The sequence below is a fragment of the Schistocerca nitens genome, chromosome 1 (assembly GCF_023898315.1).
Source record: "Schistocerca nitens isolate TAMUIC-IGC-003100 chromosome 1, iqSchNite1.1, whole genome shotgun sequence".
Classification (NCBI taxonomy): domain Eukaryota; kingdom Metazoa; phylum Arthropoda; class Insecta; order Orthoptera; family Acrididae; genus Schistocerca; species Schistocerca nitens.
Genome location: NC_064614.1, coordinates 1,201,997,137 through 1,202,018,716, shown reverse-complemented (window position 1 = coordinate 1,202,018,716; position 21,580 = coordinate 1,201,997,137).

Sequence of the window (21,580 nt, the reverse complement as noted above, 5' to 3'; positions counted from 1 at the left end):
TTTTGAAGCACTATGGTAGCACTGCAGCTCACTGTTGATTGCTATCACTGCTGCAGCTCCACCTTCCTGCTACAGTCAAATCCTGTACAGTACATGAGAACTGGACACTCTCTTTGCATGACCATTTGCAATCACCCAATTATAGTAGGTTCCACTCAATGTGTCTGAGCACCATGTCCAGTAACGTGTCTCCTATGCATGTAGACTGTGATGTCTTCAGTCAGAAACCCCTTGGCCTGTGATGGTTCAGCCAATACATTGTTGCTACTTGATGGGGATGAGTGCTGAACAGGACAGACAGTTGCTCATGCTGTATCGACATGTCTTGCACACGAAAAGAAGAGTCCTTTCAAGGATTTCCTGACAGCAATGAATGATGTTATAAAATACATAAAAGACTTTATGTTTGTATGTAGTTGTGCTATTTGTGTTATTTTATGCTGGAGAGCTGTGCTTAAATGCTGATTTATAGTAGTTTTGTAATCTATGTATATGTATTGCCATACAATACATAAATAAATGTTAGTTTAAAATTACTTATAGAGAAATATGCTGTCTATTCCTTCCAATATTCCACGTCAAATGCTTTCTGGCTTGAAATGAAATTTACCAATGTGAAAGGTGAGACAGTAGTTGAACACATTTTTGGAAGTGAGCAATGCAAATACAGTTGACAAAATTTTCAGAAATTCACTTTATCATGTTTAGCTGCCAAGCATGGGTGCACGGGCTGTGGGGTATGGGTGCTTCTCCCTCCCCTCACTGTTCATACCCTTGGTATGTGGCTGGACATACTGTTGCTGATGTCACGATTTCTGGAATGACCTTGGAGATAAGATAGTGCTGATACTGAAATGACGCGATACCCCTTACCCCTCCCATCCTTTGCCTTGGCATGTGGGTCCTGGGATGGCATGGGAGATATGGAGGTTCTTATGGTTCTGTCAGTGAAATAAAACATGCGCAATTGTCTCACTTGTTGTATAACACTGAAGATCATTTGAAGGTCATTGAGGTCATACACTACCCTACCACTAAAGAACTGTTCAAAGAACTAATTTCGTAATTAACAATTAAAAGTTGAATACTTTTCCAGAAGTAACTAATGAATTCACACTCATAAAATATTAAATCATTTTAGTACAGCAAATGTACCAAAATATATATTACCTTTGCCAAAATACATAAAACATGATTTGCAACAACATTGACTTCAGCAATGGAAAAAGTCTTGTTAATTACAGGTTGGATTTTGATACTAACATATTTAAGACTGAGTTATACACTTGTTGAGGAAAACTTTGAATAAAAACTGTATTCAATAACAACTCCATTATAATTCTACACAATTATATTTTAGGTTGGCAAACAAAGTTAAATCAGCCTCTCGGCATGACTGTACCATGTGCTCATTAAGAGTGAGTGCATCATATAAGTAGTAGGGCAACAGGGGTATCGCCCCAATATTGCAGGTTGCTTATATCAGGGGCAAGTATGCACTCAGGAGCAAACTTAATGTTTTCCTTGGATTGACTTATCATTAACCTATTGTTCTGCTAAGATCCTTCCTTTTGATTGACAGATTCTTAACCTACAGTTCCACACCCCTCCCGCATCCCCTCCTCCTCCCAAAGACTCAGGAAACCTCCATCTCCCCCTCCCCTCACTGATACAGGTACACTTTTGATATCAATTAGATTGACTACTTAATTAAATTGCTCAGTTAATTAACCCCTCCCCTCATGGTAAACCCCCAATCCCTCCACCCCTCCACATCTCCATCCCCTACCTGGGAATTGGTGGCACTGTGGTGGCAAGGAAGGATCTCACAAAGGGAAGTTTAAGGGTATACTGTTTGTTTATAAAAAAATTCAGTCTGCGGGGCATGGATTTCTCTTGTTCATTATTCTCTGCTGTTTGGAAAGATTCAGGTCTTGTAAGAAGTAATTACATTGATCACTTTTTTTTTCATTCAAACTACGCAAGGAATACCGTCATGAAACACCTACCACAAGTAATCCCACTGGTAAAAATCTTCCGATCACAAAGAATATGCCATCCACTGGACTGCACAGAATGTCATCACACACGCTGCCAGATGTCTGGGTACACTGGTGACCACGCAAAGTGAAAAAACAGCTGTCAGCTGCCAAGTCACGTGCAGGTGTCCATTTAGACCCGCAAGCAGGAGCAACAGCATCCCTTTCATTCTTGACACCTGAGAAATTCCTGTCGAAACACATGTTTACCTAGTCACTGTGGCTGATGCATAGTCTTTGTACCTGCAGCTAGAGTGCCAAGCGAGATGTTTGACAGAGGCTCACCCTTGCAGGTGCAGCTAAAAGGTTGTCAATGTTATACTGATGTCTCAAATCCATGTAAATAACAGCCAAGTCTCCCTCTGGATGCACTGTAGAAATCTGTCGCAATGCTTTCAGAAACTGTTTACGAAAATATCGCAGAATAACACAGGTTGCATTCTTCATAGCGATCCTAACGGGACAGCCCATCCATTACATATCAGTCCCTTCTTGGAAATCATAACGTCCTGCTTTCAACATATGTATCTGAAACAGTAAATGTTCTCACTGCTAAAAGCTTTCATAATGTCTGTGCATCCTTGCGAAACACACGTTAATCATAAAAGCAAACTTGTTGTTTGGAAAGAGAGCACTGTCTAAGCACAGATGGGGAAATCAGAACAAGTACAGAAACAGGATTTGAAGCACTGTCCTACAGAAGAGAAAAATGGTGGGAATTTTTGGTGTCCTAAGGCTACTGGTCTGGAAATGTCCTAATGCCACAGAGACAGGTGAATGACAGCATCCCCACCAGAGATGGATGGTCTGCTTCATCTTGTCTTTGAACACTTGCTTTCTCAGAACTTTCTGTAGATACCTTGCCTCCATCTTGTTTGAGCCAGTTTGTAGAGGCTCCTATGCCCCCAGCACAAAGGACGTATTGTGAACGAATGGAATATTCTGATTGGCTCTTACTGAATTTACCAACCAAATGACTGATTCTGCCGGTGTGGGAGCACTGTCCACCACTTTTTTCTGCAGACGAGACTTTCAGTGACAAAACTATTTTGTACAGATCGCCATATTGCACCGACAGTTAAACTCTGCAAAAGTGGTCTACAGATCATCAAATACATCCCACACACTCACCTTGCTGCAGTGCAGCGCCGATGGAGGAAACTGCCACTGTAAATGCTGCCCAAGACTGCAGCTGCAAAAAGTGATTTGGATACCTGCCTAACCCAAGTATCGATAGGGAGAACATATCAGAAATGCTCGAGCTCCAGGTTTGCCTTTACAAATGTCTGCTTGTGTCTGTGTGTGTGCGGATGGATATGTGTGTGTGTGCGAGTGTATACCTGTCCTTTTTTCCCCCAAGGTAAGTCTTTCCACTCCCGGGATTGGAATGACTCCTTACCCTCTCCCTTAAAACCCACGTCCTTTCGTCTTTCCCTCTCCTTCCCTCTTTCCTGATGAAGCAACAGTTTGTTGCGAAAGCTAGAATTTTGTGTGTATGTTTGCGTTTGTTTGTGTGTCTATCGACCTGCCAGCACTTTCGTTCGGTAAGTCACATCATCTTTGTTTTTAGACATATTTTTCCCACGTGGAATGTTTCCTTCTATTATATTCTTACCATAAAATGTGTTCTACCAATTCAGAGTAGGGTAGAAAAGCGACAAATTCCACACAAATGACCATAAGTTTTATTTTTCCATATAAGCTGTTTTTTAATATCTTAGGATTCTTGATGATTGTCAGAAGACTGAAACTAGCTGTATTAAAGACGTATTTAATAATTAGTTTTGGTGGTGAACTATGACTTTTTAAAAAATATTTCAAGTTGTGAAGCACCATCTTAAAGAATATATTGTTTCTTTTGTTCTGCTATCATTTGTTTTAGTAGTGTTCTTCATTCTGGAGTCTACAGTTCTCATAAATATATTATCCAATATCATTGCTCCACAAAGTCTGTATTTCTGTAGTATATTTTACTTTCTGATTTTGACCAATTTCGACCACATGATAATTATCAAGTTATCCTAGAGGACATAGCAAAGTATCTTTGAAAATCCAGACATAGACTGTGTTTTCCTTGATTACACTTAGTCTCTTATACACTTCATGCTTTTGTTCTTTTAGAATAATAACCTTTTCCATGTAATTGTCTTGATATTGTTTTATAATATTCAGCTCATAAATGCTAATATTCACACAGTTGTGCATTTAATTTTACAAGACAGTAACATGTTAACTATTTGTGCTGCTGGTCTGAAATATACACACAGTATTGTATACAGTTAGTCAAAAGCCATACATAGGCAATAATGATTTGTAGAAAATAATTTTATCCACTCAAGGATGAAACAGTAAGCCCTCAAAAATGTTCTGAAACAATAAATACAAAACATATTTTTATACAAAGAGTGTTATTTGCTCCAAATTTCCTATTTGTCTTCTCCTCTTGCTAATGTTGCTAATTTTTGATTTCATAAGCATGATATTTGACACGTCTTCCTTTCATTTTTATTCTGATTGCTCTTAATTCTGACAGCTGCTAGGAAGACATTCTTCTACCTCACACAGTATTGACTTAAGAAATATGGGAGGTACATCATGTTGCTTATGTACATTTACATTGTTCGTTCAGTTACTACGTAATAGCTTTTCTTTATGCACAAAAACCGCACAATTTGCATACCACAGAATAAGTAACCACTTATACTACAGTGCTTTATTATTTGTTTCGTTCAGGAAAATCAAGAGCTGCTGGATGAGATGAGTAAATTACGTGCAGAACTGCAAGCAGTACAAGAAAGTGCTATGAACCTAGAAGCTATATTGAGTCCTAGTGGGCAGCAAACACTTACTGTGCCTTTGAAAGCAACTGTTCGGAAAGCTGTCACTACATCACAGGAAATAAGCACTATCTACCAGCCACTCCTTGAGGTAATTATGATGAAAATTTAAAGGCAGTCAAATGAAAATGAGGCAGACGGGAAAAAAAGTAATCGTTATAACTGTTCACAGTGTGGCGATGATTGCAGTGCAATTGACCGCCAAAAACATGACTATTGCATAAAGTGTATTATCCGTTCTGTTTTGTATTCTTTCAATACTGAAGTATGGACACTCTGTTATGCAGACGTCTCTTGTGTGGTGTTTTCTATATCAGTGTATTTGGTGAGTGATAAAAGTGTCTCAGTCTCTATATTGTTGCGAGTGTACTTCATATGAATAATATACTTCAAGTACCCAAAAGTGCTGACATCAAGCTGAACAGTTTAACTTCAATGCAAAGTCTGATCTCATGACTATGGAGTCATCCCTGATAAAGAAAAGTCTCAGACCTCACAATAGAGATCAACTCCGGCGCCAGCCGTCGAAAACAGTACTCATGTGGGAATCAGGAATATAAAAATTCCACCTTCCTGTCCACCCAACGCATAATTGTTGTTAACTCAAGTTTCTGCCATTTTTTGCTTCCACTGTGTCGATTCAGACATGAAGAAATTTAATATTGTGGTTTCGCAACTGGATCTTACAGTTAGTGAACAACTGGTGAATGTGTTTGGCAAACAATCTTTTACTGTTCTCCAGGACGCTATCTTGGAACGTTTTGAACCGCACCCGGAATCGTACCCAAAAATCATGGAGAGTGAGAAGTAACTTGTACTTCCCCTCCCAAGTCCTTCACTCCCTTTGCTTGCTGGCAAGACAAGGTCTGCTCTCTGAAGAATCACTGAAGCGTTTTTGGTTGCAACGTTTGCCTCGGCTTGTTCGAACAATATTGTTAGCTTCTACCTGTCCTTCCCACTGATGAACTAGCATGTAAAGTAGACTTTGTGGCACTTGCTTATGCAGATCCAAGTTTATATGAAGTGAAATCTGAAGTTCCAAACCAAGATCTACAGCCTTTATTGTTTAAAGGTGCACTGTTTTTCCACCAGCATCCATTCTGATGCCACAGCCATCTATGAGCTGTCTCATCACTGAACTTGCCCACCTTAATGCCAGGTTTCACTGGCATGAAGATGGCACTCGCCTGTCTTCTAATCACAGCCAGAGGTGTAGATGGAGCTGGTTTCATAAACGTTTTGGCAAATCAGTGTAACGTTGTACCAAAGCATGTGTCTAGCCAAACTTCCCAGACAAGTGCCAGTGGAACATGAACTTGTCACGGTCAGAAGAAGTGCCTCCAAGCCGTACATAATGAAACTGTGTCCACAGTGACAAAATCACACAGGCTTTTCGTAACAGATAGGCGCACGGAAGACATTTTCTTAGTGTAGTCAGAATCTGGAATTAGTGTTTACTTCAAGTCACAAAAACTGTATGCTTTTCTAGTGAAGAAGTGCCCATCCTCACAGCAGCTAATGGCTTCCACATGCTACATTGGGAACAGTGCATCTGACTTGGGATGTCGGTGGTTAGCTGTAACCACCTGGACTTGGTTGCTAATGTCAAAGGTGCAATCTTAGGTGCTCATTTTTTGTGACATTTTTCTGTGATGCTGGATATAGTGCATCAATATCTCCACAAAGTGTCATGCTCTCCTCATACCTGTACCACATCAGGTCATGTTATGAGTGATGCCACTGGGCTCCATCACTCGAAGATGTTTGCGATGACCACGGCAGCCAAATCGCAACAACAGTATTCGTTACCATGTGGAATGCACATATGTGTGGCACACAAGAAGATGCTGACTCATTCTTCCACTGAGATAATAAAGCTCCAGGATACTTGGCACATATCTGTGACATAAATATGTGAAAGACGAGCCCACAGGAATGTTGCACAAGAGTACCTGTGCTGGGTTGTGTGAGAGCAATGGAGCATAACACCAAAAAGTGTCCACTGTGACTGAAGTCTTTGGGACTGCATGCGCCACAATTTCTGACCTTCATGGTGCGGGCACTACAAGTGACCCTTGCTCCATTCTCCCCACCCTCTCCCTCGTCCGTCAGTGCACTGGAGGTCGACGACCTCGCATACAACTGTTACATGAGTATCCTGCACTTATTGACCCAGCACTGGCCCATAAAAATCGCTGCCATGTACACAACATTCCATTCACATGATTGTTGGGCATCCAGTGGATGCAAAACCACAGTGCCTACCTCCTGATAGAAAGCAAAGCTCAGTCTGAGTTCACTAAAATACTATCAGATAGTTCAGTACCTAGATTTTACATCTCATGGGCTTCTCCTTTGCACGTGGTCAAGAGGAAAAATGGAGCATGGTGCTTGCGTGATGGCTGTTGGATCCTCAATCGCTGTACAATTCCAGATAGGTACTCAGTTCTGAATGTAATGGACTCTACCTTATATGTGGCGGGCTCATGTACCTTCAGTGTTATTGAGTGTGCAAAACCCTTGTTGCAGATACCAATGGCAAGCAGGGTTAAGTATGAAACTCCCATAACTACGCTGTTTAGGCTCATTGAACACAATATGATGTCTTTCAACCTCCACAACACAGCACAAACACCACAGAGTTTTATGCATGAGGTCCTGCAAGACTTGCCATTTGCATTTTGTTACTTGCACGATATTCTAATTTTTTCCCAAAGCCTCAAACACTATCAATGTCGTATACAACAGGTTTTCGATAGGTTGCAGAACTTTGGAATCGTGATAAATCTGGAGAAATTCTTTTTTGGCAAGATTACAATGTCTCTAAAGCTCGAATCACACTCCTGCCAGAAAAATCCAAGTACTTTCTCTGACACAAACGTTTTAAGGACTTTGTGCTCAGTTATTACGGGTGTCACATTTTGCATTTAGCAGCACTTCAGGAATTACTCAATCTTTTGCTTCTCGGCAACCACATGTCCGGAGATTGATATGTTCCTTGGACTCTTGCAGAGAGTCTGCCCTTAACTCTATGAAATTGGCTATTAAATTGGCACTCGCTAATGCCACTTCAACCAAGGGGTACCTATGGTTTTAATGGTTGATGTATTCGATGGTGTCATCAAATTTCCAACTTTTACCATGACCTAGCTCATCTGGGAATCAAAGCTAATGCGAAATTGCTTGCTGATAAAGCAGTCTGGCCCAGTTTGGAGCATGATTGTCGCCAATGGGTGAGATGTTGTCGAGGCTGCCAAGCTTCAAAAATATTTGTCTCCTGTTACCCTGCCCCTTCAGATCATTTTGTTCATACCTACTTGGATAATGTAGGCCCTCCTCCTGCTTCACAGGGTTTCCGTTACATTGTAACTGTTATCAGTAAGTTACCACATTGGCCTGAAGCTATCCCAGTCACAGACTTTTCTACTTCTTCCATTGCCTGGTCTTTGATCACTAGATGGTTTTCATGTTTCGGCATCCCTCACTCTATTACTACAGACCGGAGCAAACAATTTGAAAGCCAAGTATTTGCAGAGTTATTGTATTTGTGTGGATGTGACCATGTCTGCACTGAAGGCTGCCGTCCAAAAAGTAATGGGATAGTAAAGCACCTAGACCGCAGTTTAATGGCGGGCCCTGGCTTGTCACTATGAATCGTGATCTGACACTGTCCCCATGATTTTGCTTGGTGTACATACAGTATTAAAGGAAGATACTGGTTGCTCCCCCATCTAATTTGTTTATGGCGGTACTCTGAAAGTTCCAGATGATTTGTTTTCTCCTTCCCCATCGCCTTTGCCGTCTTTGAATTTTTCCTACACGAATTGCAATCATATAAGCACACCCATGCGCCTTTGCACCCTGCGTGTCATAGTTCAAAATCCATCTTTTGTTACAAAGAGTTGTGTTCCTGCTCTTTTGTCTGTGTTTGCCAAGGCTCAGTTAAGCCACTGCTCTCCCCTGCATACAAGGGTCTATTTAAAGTACTGAGTCACTCAAACAAAACCTTTCACATTCATGGACACAAGAAAACAGTTTCCACTGACTGTTTAAAGCTGGTGTACATAGAGGATTTCTTGATTAACAGCGCGAACCCTAAGCTGTCACGAATACAGAAACCTGTTACTGTACCTATCTCCCTCCCGCCAGTCATATTTTACGAACCAGTAGGCAGATTAAGTGCCACATTTCTCATATCAAAGGACATAAAGTGCATCGATTTGTTTGATTAATGCTATACCCCTTCAATTGAAACACATGGGGAGCTTGAGAGGGCAGGGGGGAGATGATAGTGATGCGATCGACCACCGAAAGCAAGACTATTCCATGCAGTGTATTATCTTCTCTGTTTTTTATTCTTCCAATATTGGAGTATGGACGCTCTGTTACACGAATGTCTCTTGTGTGGTGTTTTCTATATCAGCATATTTAGTGAGTCAGAAAAGTGTGTCAGTCTCTACATTGTTATGTGTGTACTTTGTATGACTAGTATACCTCAAGTACCCATAATACTATGAGACACGATAGTCAATGCCTTCATAAAAAACTGTTGCTTCAGAACCGTGGTTGTACTTGGGCATGCACCTCTACATCCAAAGCGAACTGATCACCACAAATGTTCCTTCAGGGCTTCAAAAATATGGAAATCGCCCAGGGAGAGATCAGGACTGTATGGACGATATGTAAGGGCTTCCCAGATAAACTTCTGCAGCTTAATCGAAACAATCTTGGTAATGTATCAGCCCATTGAATGTTGGCAGCACTAGGCACTCCTCTGCTATCAGTTTATTTATTATTATAGTTAATCAGCTCTATATTACTGCGATCAGCTGACCTTACATCAATTTCCCTTTTTATAACCCGCTTGTATTTGTTTATATCTTTTGAAGTAGGTATTGATATCTAGATTAGTATTTTGTTTGAAGTATTTGCCTCTTATTTTAACATGATATCTTGATCCCTTCTGTTAATCCACTTGTTTGTTTTTTAAGATAGTGAAACCCAATTTAAAATATGCTTAGGTCCTAAGTATGGCCATAAACTTTTCTTATTTTTCATTGGTATCATTATAGCTGCCACATTTTCAGTTTCAAATTTCTTTACAATGTGTCTCATTCGGTGGACTTATTAGTCTCCTGTAGTACTCACTGTAAAGGCTCCTACACACGTAGCAATTTATCAGCCGTCCGTGTGCAGTGGCTTCCCAGCAATTTTTCTTGAAGGGCAGTTTCTTTGTGTATGACTGGGTACTGCCATCTGACAATTAACCCCCTCCCCCCCACAGGCATCACCACTTCATCCCGCAAATTGTGACGTGTGTTGCCTGTCTGACCAATTATCCGGGTGATGATCATCTGCTGTCTGTGCAAACGAAAATAGATACTGCTTAAAATAACCAATGTGGCAGACAGCGAGTGTGATGCCAGAGTTTCTAGGGAGGTATTTTCTGTTTCTTTCATTATCATTATTTATTATGGTTATGTATGATAATAAAGCTAACTTGGATATCAGGCGTTTTGTTTTTCAATCTGTTTTGAATTACTTCGACATATATCCCCATGCTATTGCGAGGAAATAGTCCTGCTGGAGTAACATCCAAAATAATTGTACTGATACAACAGCACTGAATCTGAGATTCTCTTAACATCTTCCAGTGGCTAAAAACCATAAAATAGCTAACAGCCTTCTGTCATACCCTACACTCTCTCTTATGACTGTGTTCCTTTTCGTTAAGAATAATTTCACGATGTCCATCATCTCCGAAAAACAATTTTCATCGCTTCTTAAAAATTAAGAAAATCTTCGGCACACACCTACAGTAATAGAGTATAGGTGAATACCTTTTCATTGTGTAAACCACTTCTCTTCCCACAGCTTTCTCTCAGCTTCTCTTGGCCTAGTTACCTCTAAAACAGCCATGACAAATCCCACTTTTTGTTTCTGTGTCACAAAGAGCGACATCTCATACACCATCACCTCCATGAGTTTACTATAACCAATTCGCCGCCAGCTGTAGGAGCAGCTCAGCATTGCAATCTAATAAATTGTACATTGGATGCACGTTCTTTTACTTTCAAAATTCATCCTTAAATTTGCACATGCTTTATTTTTATTAATATTCACATTTTTTCGAATAGCCACATTAAGTTGTACTGTTTGCCACTTTGCCATTTTGAACTACATATTTCTCGAGCATCTCATTCGTCTTTCATGACTGTGAATAGTGGGTGTCTTTTTCATTAGACCTTCTCTATTATAAGTATTCATTGTAAAAATGTAAGCATTTGTTCTGCTTACTTACAGCTGGTAAAATTACAGATGCTCTTCCAAAATCTCAAAATGCCAGTACATCTCTTTTATTATTTTTCACTATTTGTAGCAATACTCTGGTTATTTCAGTTTAGAATGTGGCCTTGAAGTGTGCTTTCACAATTTCATCACTGTATCAATCACTTACATTGTGACCAGTAGACAATAAAGAATAACTGACATCACAGAAAGAGTTGAGAGTCATAACAACTTTTCATAACAATTCTTTTAGCACAAATCCTGCCGAAAAAATGGGAAGCAACTGCTAAACATAAACATAAACAATATTTTAAAGAAATATTAACAGAACTGCAATGGATAGTAATATCAGTTTACCAGGAATGGAAACAGTACCAGTGATGGATGGAGCAGAGCTGGGATCCACAAAAATGTAAAAAAAAAAAAATACACAGACGAATATCTGTGTTTAAAAAGAACTAATGGTAAACTGCAGGTATTATCCTGATGTATAGTTTGGACTAGTTTTGCCCTTCTTCCAGCGCCTGTTCATCTCGCCATTTTTCCTTCTTATGTCATTTCTCTAAAGACAAATGAATATTTACAAACTCTGGGAGCTAGAGATTCAACCATGTTTCTTTCTATTTGAATACATGCCACACAGCTTCCTTTGCACCTACTTCACTGGACAGTCAAATAGCTGTTTCTCATTGCTTAATTACATTACAGAAATAGTATTTTAATGAGTTGTAAACGTACTGAACAACTATTCCTGACTTCTCATTTCATGTTGCAGGAGCGCGATACTGCTATAGCACTACTCAAGGAGCGTTTGTACACACTAATGAAACAAGTTTCTGCTGATGAAAGAGCTTCATACATAAAAGAGATGAAGAGACGAAAGACTTTATTTTTCTAGTGGTTCGTGTGATGCAGTGAAAAACTGTAATTTGCTATTGCAAAGAGGCTGTTATCAGTCTGTTACTAATCCAATGAGAACACTTATGGAAGGTAACCTTAACCTTTTTTAAATAATATATTAAGCAGAAACCTGTAAGGAAGAATATAACAAATATTTTACACAGAATATTTTTCTTAATTTGGGTACTACTATGAACATGTTGGCGTAACTCCATTTCAGTCAGGATATATCAGGATCTCTGTGACACTTTCCCATGGGCCAGAAAAACCTTTGCCCATTCATGCTATTTTTCTCTGTATACATTCGATATCCCTAGTCAGTCTCATTTGGTATTACTGCCATATAGTAGAGACGTGCTCTAAGATGTGTCATGTGCCTGTTTTGTAAGCAAGACTCACGGTCTTCCTCTAGTATTCTAGTAACAAACCAAAGACTGCCTCCTATTTTACCTACTGCTAGGTTCCATTTCATATCTCCACGAACTGTTATGCCCAGGTATTTATATGAGTTGAATTCTGTTTGGTCCTGTTAATTTAATTTTGTATGGAGGTTGTACTTCAATGAACTGGACCCGCCAGGATAGCCGAGAGTGCTAACGCGCTCCTTCCTGGACTCGGGTCGGATCGAATCTGCCCGGCGCATTAACGACGACGGCCGGTGTGCCGGCCAGCCTGGATGTGGTTTTTAAGCAGTTTTCCACATCCTACTAGGTCAATACTGGGCTGGTCCCTACATCCCACCTCAGTTATAGGCCTCACATACATTTGTAACACTTTCACACTATTTCCCGGATTTACTCTAGACGCAGACAACTGGGGTACACTAATTCCGTCCTGGGGGGTATGGGGTGGCAGCAGAAAGGGCATCCATCCACCCCTAAAAATTAACCATGCCAATTCCGTTCTTAACCTTGCCGACCCTGCGCAATGCCGGATAAAGGCTGTAGCAAAAGAAAGAAACAAAGTTTTACTCTAACGAACTGGATAGTTACATTTAAAGTGCAGTTACTCACGGAGGTCTGGTGTGGGCTGTAATTATCGTTGTTGTTGTTGTTGTGGTCTTCAGTCCTGAGACTGGTTTGATGCAGCTCTCCATGCTACTCTATCCTGTGCAAGCTTCTTCATCTCCCAGTACCTACTGCAACCTACATCCTTCTGAATCTGCTTAGTGTATTCATCTCTTGGTCTCCCTCTACGATTTTTACCCTCCACGCTGCCCTCCAATACTAAATTGGTGATCCCTGATGCCTCAGAACATGTCCTACCAATCCATGGCTTCTTCTAATCAAGTTGTGCCACAAACTCCTCTTCTCCCCAATCATATTCAATACCTCCTCATTAGTTATGTGATCTACCCATCTAATCTTCAGCATTCTTCTGTAGCAACACATATCAAAAGCTTCTATTCTCTTCTTGTCTAAACTATTTATCGTCCATGTTTCACTTCCATACAAGGCTACATTCCATACAAATACTTTCAGAAACGACTTCCTGACTCTTAGATCTATACTCAGTGTTAACAAATTTCTCTTTTTCAGAAACGCTTTCCTTGCCATTGCCAGTCTACATTTTATATCCTCTCTACTTCGACCATCATCAGTTATTTTGCTCCCCAAATAGCAAAACTCCTTTACTACTTTAAGTGTCTCATTTCATAATCTAATACCCTCAGCATCACCTGACTTAATTCCACTACATTCCATTATCCTCATTTTGCTTTTGTTGATGTTCATCTTATATCCTCCTTTCAAGACACTGTCCATTTCGTTCAACTGCTCTTCCAAGTCCTTTGCTGTCTCTGACAGAATTACGTCATCGGCGAACCTTAAAGTTTTTATTTCTTCTCCATGGATTTTAATACCTACTCCGAATTATTCTTTTGTTTCCTTTACTGCATGCTCAATGTACAGATTAAATAACATCGGAGAGAGACTACAACCCTGTCTCACTCCCTTCCCAACCACTGCTTCCCTTTCATGCCCCTCAACTCTTATAACTGCCATTTGGTTTCTATACAAATTGTAAATAGCCTTTCGCTCCCTATATTTTACCCCTGCCACCTTCAGAATTTGAAAGAGAGCATTCCAGTCAACATTGTCAAAAGCTTTCTCTAAGTCTACAAATGCTAGAAACGTAGGTTTGCCTTTCCTTAATCTAGCTTCTAAGATAAGTACTGATTATCGTATGGCACTGAAATCGGTAGATATGCTAATGCGTTAAAGTAAAACCAATTGGCACTGGAAATTAGTTCCAGTTGTAGCCATTAGTTGCAAATCTGGCATTATACACTGTTTGTATGATGGTATGACATGCTGTCATATGACAACCTACAACGTGAGTAAAGAGTATGGCTATCAAAACAGGAGGCCATGCACTGATTGTGAACATTATGTTATGTGAATGGCAGCAATTACAGCGCTGCATTGCGAGAATATCACCAACTGAAAGATCTGAGGAGAGGCTCCATGTCAATAAATCGTTTAAAGAAGATGATAATAAAATTTTGAAACACTGGTGAGCTTGGTGTGATGCCTGGAAGAGGAAGGCATCCTATCCTGGTGGAAGATATTGATGAAATTGCTGTTCCTGTAACTGACCATGCAGCACATGCTCCATGTAATGCTAGTGCTCATGCAGTTTTACGTGATTTTCCCATCCCACGGTCAGCAATATGGAAAATTGCACAGTTTATTTTACGTTGCTGCCTGTACAAGATCCAGACAGTGTACTCACGGAAACCTCATGATCTGCAGCAATATTCTGAATTTGGTATTGGTTTCTGGCACAGATTGAAGTTGATGACATGTGGTTGGGCAATATTCTATGGAGTGCCAAAGCACATTTTACCCTATATTGTGCAGTGGACACACAGAACTGTTTAATTTTCGTTACTGCTAAACCGTGTGTTGTGCATGAAGAGCTATTGCAGTCCTCATATTTTTTATTTATTTATTTTATTTGAGATACATGTTTCATAGATCCAGTATGGCGTGATTAAGCATGAATGTGGAACGAGTCAAAGCAGATACAAAATAGATATCATACACTACAATACATACTAGTATATTACACATGGTAGATGAATGATTCAAAACTGGTACAGTACAATAATATAATAGAGATAATAAACAATACAATACAAAAATACAATAGTGATAAAAAACAATATAGATACAATGACAAAGGAAATAATCTGAATTACTACTCAAATTATTTATCTCTGCTGAAGAATTCATCTAAAGAGTACAAACATTTTTCCTCTAGGAATTCCTTTAGCTCTTATTTTTTAATAGTGTTTTATTTTCTTTTAGACACTTTATATTACTCGGGAGTGCATTAAAGATTTTTGTACTTGTATACTTTACCCCTTTTTGTACCACAGAGAGATTTTTCAGTTCACAGTGCATATCACCTTTTTGTCTTATGTTATAATGATGGTATGCCTCATTTGTTTCATATTCAGAGGAATTGAGAAGTGTGTGGTGTGGATTCACGAGCAGATTTGTTCTCAGTCCATTTTTTATTGAAGATAATACACCCAGAGGGTCTCTCAGCATGTGATTTCTGCTGTGGAAGAGCACGACTATGTGGAAACTACTGTTTTCATTCGAGATGGATCAATACCTCATGTTTCTCGTCCACTGTAGGATCTGGTTAATGCAACCTTCCATGAACGTGTTATCTCCAGAGCTTTTCCAGATGCATGGCCTGCAAGATCACCTGATTTGAATCCATGTAACTTTTGACTCTTGTGATATTTAAAAGAACGCATATACCAGGGACACATTCATTCTCTACTTGATCTGAAGGTTAGTATACAGGAACACATTACTCAAATTCCATGGGAACTTCTGCGAGCAACTATTGATCACATTGTTTTATGGTTGCAGCATCTCATCGACATCTCTAGTATTCATATTCATATAATCTAAGTGGGATTAACAATAAAATCAGTCCTCAATTCTCTGGCCTTTTTTGCCCACTTCTCATTCTTTATCCATTACGTGTGAAAACAGTTGGTTCTGCATTAATGCTCTATAATATCTACAAATTTTCACTGCCATATGCTAATTACAGCCCATATTTGACCTCTGTGAGTGGGTGCATACCAATTGTCACTACTCAGTAGAACAATGCAGTAGAACATGGGCAAACATATAAGAAAAATAAACGATATTGTGAAAAATACAAAAACAAGATACACACTATGGCATTCAAGATTTCAATAAAACTACAATACTGCAGAGAATATAAATACAGGTATAAGGTATGCAATATTACACACATTAACATACAAAGTACACCATTTACAATACAGGTATAATGCATCTTTTACAAAACCAATAGCTCCAGAAATTCATTTAAATTACATGCAGTCTGGTTTATGAGAAGTTATTTCTTTTCCTTCTTGAATACATGGGGTTGTCAATGTCCTTTTTTGTATACACTCAAAGTTTACTGTGAATTCTTTCTCCAGCCTGGATGACTCCTTCTTTTATAGTATATTCAGAGCTAGTAAGTATATGCAAAGGCTTTGCTTCTAACTTGTGTCATGATTCTGAATATCACAGTTAGTTTTGAATAGTTTTTTGTCATTAGTTACAAATATCATCAAGTGGATGTACTGACTTGTGGGTGTCAATATCCCAAGCATCTTGAATAGGTGCTACATGATGCGAGTTAAGTGATTCCAACTGTGACTCACTGATATTGCAGTCATGCGATACCACATATTTGTCATTCTGTGAAGTGCACAATTTTATGTTTCTGAACATTTTAAGCAGGTGGCCTGTCTTTGTATCACATTGAAATCTGATCAAGACCTGACTGAATATCTGTGGAATTTTCTCAGACAGTTTTGCATTATATATAAGGAGATCATCTGCAAAATTTGATGTTACTATTAATGTTGTATGCAAGTACATTAATGTAAAACATAACATCAAAGATCTCAATGCACTACCCTGGGGAACACCTGAGGTTATTTTTACATCTGTTGATGACTTTCCATCCTAGGTAACATGCTGTGCCGTCCTCGCTAAAAAGTCCTCAATCCAGTCACAAACTTCATTTGATACTCTATACAGTCATACTTTCGATAATAAGTATAAGTGTGGTATACAATCACCTATTTTTCAGAGGTAAAGAGCTGATGCATCTTCCTGCCTGCTTGGATCCCTTGTTTTCAGGATATCTTCTGAAAAAAAGCACAAGTTTATTTCGCATTACCAACATTTTCAGAATCCATACTGCTTAGCATGGAGGTGGTTATTCTGTACAAGATACCTTGTTACAACTGAGCTCAGAATAAATTCTAAGATTTTGTAACAGGTGGTTGTCAAGGATATTAGATGGTAGTTTTCTGGAACACTTCTGCTACATTTCTTGTTGACAGGCATGATTTGTGCATGGTCAACTACTGTTTTATACATGAACAACAGTTCTTTTACATGGTCCCACCGAAAGTTAAATTTTTCAAGTTCCTCCTTGAAATAAGACGCTACAGCTTCTTTACCTAGTTTGTGAACAAACAAATCTTTATGCGTGTTTTAGTTGCCGTTTTTTACGTTGGCAACCATTGTTGCTACATTGTCTAATATTCACTGACACCAGATTCAATGTGAACATTCTCAGGTAAGTCAGGTCTATTTGTTGTAATTACATCCAACATATTTCCATCATGAGCAGGCTTCCAAGAATTTGTTACAGGTAGTTTTCAGAAAGAGCTTTTACTATTGTTGCTTTTACTAATGTTGCACGGGATGTATTGTCACACCAACGATTTACAAAACTGTGTTTATCCCAATCAATTGTTGGATGACTAAAGTTCCCACCAACGATAAAAGTATGACTGGCAAACATATGTGATAGAAAACTGAAAGTTTCTCTAAAGTTTTTGGTTACATGTGGGGATGAGTTGCATGGTAAATAGAAAGATGCTATTTTAAGCTTCTGCCCATCCTTGATACTTGTGAGTCTTGTCCATACAATCTAGCACGAAGCTTAATTTCCGGTCTCATTGGAATTGTGTTTCTTGTCTACAGAAACAAATGACTAACTCTGTTACCCACTAGCCAATCCCCCCCCCCCCCCCCTCCAAATACCTCACAGCTCAATTTTCACTTGTAAAATAAAACAGAAATGTCGTATGGCATGACTGGCTGGGAGACACCGTAGTATAGATACAGTTGTCTTACTGGAAAGTTTTTACTTATCCTTTAGAGCTGCAGGTGTCTTTCCTTCACAAGGTATGAGAACTGAGTTTGTAAGTGTATCTGTTAAGTGTAGTTGAGTGTATGGGTGTGAGTGTTATATGCTATATATGACAGAATATCATATGGAAATCATAGGAATTTAATAGATTCACCTAGATGTAACATAACAGTACGTGTAATATGAGGAAAGTTGCAATATCACAAGAAGTGGAATAAAGTCCCAGGCCATAGACCTCACAATCAGTGAACATTTCATTGAATATTTTGAGTGCTCCACTTTATGACTGGATAACACAGGATAGCAGTTCTTATATTCCACAGTTTCCCAACAGGAAATTTTTGAACTTCACTATGCAATTATAGGGTTACACATAAGATTTAACAGAAATAACTGGGCATTGTTTGTAAGTGGAGAATTCAACATAGATATCATCTCAGATAGTCTGATGAAGAGCGCTTTACAAACATCTAGCTTTAATTTGACCACCACAGCTAACATTCCTGATAAGAACAGAAGCACATAGAGCAACAATGATTATAATTTTTTCTAAATCCAATTGTCTTTAATTAAACAGATGCAAGTCTCATAATAAATGTCTCATTGTACCAGCTATTAGAGCTTATTCTGAATCCATTTATGTTGGACTGGGCGAAGAATGATTGCTTAAATCCCTCTGTGCATGCTATAAATAGTCTAATCTTATCTTCTTGATACCTATTGGAGAAATGCATAACGGTTGTAGTATTTTCTTATATTCATCACTTAAAGTTAGTTCTACAAACTTTCAAAGTAGGCTTCCTTGGGATATATTTTCAGATGGTGGCACCCCACAGGTCGTAAATATTTGAAGAATGTCCTGATTATGCTCAAGAGTTGCTCATAAAATTTCTCTGTTTGAGGACCAATTTTGCTGTGCAGGCCATCATCAGGTTCATAAAAGCACATATAACTCACATTAAGTGTTATAAAATCATTGGTGTCAGATAATAAAATAAAATTCATGAATTCCTTACTGTCGCCATGTAGTAATATAAGTTACATTGTCAATTACAAACTGTGCCAGCTGGTGCCTTAATTCATGTTGTATCAACTGTCAGCATTATCACTGGAAAGTAGAACTGAAGATATTCTATATGGAATTACTGTGATTCCTTGGTAGGCTGCAGTTCTGGCACTCTTCTCCAGTCAAGATGAATGCAAGCCAGGGCTCTAGTTGAGCTGGTACCTACAGGCACCCAGTACTAGTAGCTACAGACTTCCCCAGATAGAGTGTCAGAAGGTCTAAAACCTGCAACTCTATTGTGGTAAGGACCAGCACTTAAAATACCAATCCTAGATTTGTTCATAATTTCATACATTCACTGAATATTTCAGGTAATAGAAAACTATCTTTTACAATACACTTAATAATGAATGAGACGAACATTGAGAAGATATTTATTTTTGCTACATATTACAGGGAACTAGAAAGAAAATTGTGCTTCAATAATGAGTTAGTTCATCTGACATTAAGCACTGTCTTCCTCTTGCTCCAATCCAAGTTAAATTTAATTGAGAATAGTAAATGAAATAGCTTAAAGTCAGTAGTAATGAAATAACTAAGATTAAAGTGGATGATAATGATGTTGTAAACCCAGCTCAAACATCGGAGTGTTTAAATGAATTCTTCATAAATGTAACAAAGTCAGAAGTTAATGTAGAAGGATATCATAGTAAAGTAAATCACTTTGGACAATTAAATGGAAGACTCAGGGTATGAAAATTTCTAGTGCCAGAAAGAGGCAACTACATAATGAACTGAAATATAACAGAAACAGACTTTTGCTGTGTATGTGAAACATTATAGAGCCATATTCAAAAAAGTTGTAAAGGCAGCAAAACAAATGGCAAACAATAAGTTTATTTTACAACATAATAGTAAGACAAAGGCAGTGTGGTCTGTTGTCAAATCAGAGTTAGGTGTTTAAGTCAGTAGTAATGAAATAACTAAGATTAAAGTGGATGATAATGATGTTGTAAACCCAGCTCAAACATCGGAGTGTTTAAATGAATTCTTCATAAATGTAGCAAAGTCAGAAGTTAATGTAGAAGGATATCATAGTAAAGTAAATCACTTTGGACTCAACCAAGAAGCTGAGTATCTCACAGATTTTTAAAAAGTCACAATAAAGGATGGGGAAAATGTTATATTGTCATTAAAAAATAAAAATTCTGCTGGGTGGGATGGGACACCAAGTAAAGTGATTAAAGCAGTATATGACATAATAGCACCCCCGCTAGCTAAAATAATCAACCAATCTTTTGAACAGGGGTGCTTTCCTGATGTGTTAAAATATGCCGAAGTGAGACCTCTGTTCAAGAAAGGGTCGAGCCAAGATATAGGAAACTATCGCCCTATTTCTATTCTCCCAATCCTGTCAAAAGTGTTAGAGAAAGTAGCTGCAAATCAGATCAAAAATTTTATCGTAAAAAATGATATTATTGTAAGTAACCAATTTGGATTCCAACAAGGAAAAAACACACTGGATGCAGTAAATAACTTTATTGAGAAGATATGCAAATCATTGGATCAGAGGAGTAAAGTCACATGTATCTTCTGATATCTTTCAAAAGCATTTGACTCGGTGAACCATGACTTGCTTATCTACAAATTAAACAAATATGGAATTAAGGACAAAGCTCTGAAATGGCCCACATCGTACTTGCACAACAGAAAGCAAAGAGTAAGTGTCACATCAAATGCAGTGTATTATTATTCTAAATGGAGTACAGTATCACAAGGTGTGCCTCAAGGCTAGATTTTGGGGCCAATCCTGTTCCTATTTTATGTAAATGACTTGCCCATAAATATAAATTCCCCGTCAGTTCTGTTTGCGGATGACACTTCTGTTTAATTGAAGATTATGCAGAAAAAATTCAGAACTCCATTGTGAGCACAATGGGTACTCTAGAAAACTGGTTCCAGTTAAATGGCTTGAAACTGAACATTGCAAAAACTAATATGGTACATTTCAAAACCAAACATTTAAAATGTGTGGATCTTAAAATACATTATCACAATCATCCTATGGAAGTAGTTAACACAGTCAAATTCCTAGGACTAAATGTGGACAACAACTTAAACTGGAGTACACATATTGAGTTCCTATCAAATAAACTAAGCAGCTTTGCATTTGCAATGCAAATACTAGCAAACTTTACTGTCATGAGTACACTAAAATAGCATATCATAGTTATTTTGAATCTGTCATTAGATATGGTATCATTTTCTGGGGAAATTCAAGTAGTGTATCTCGAATA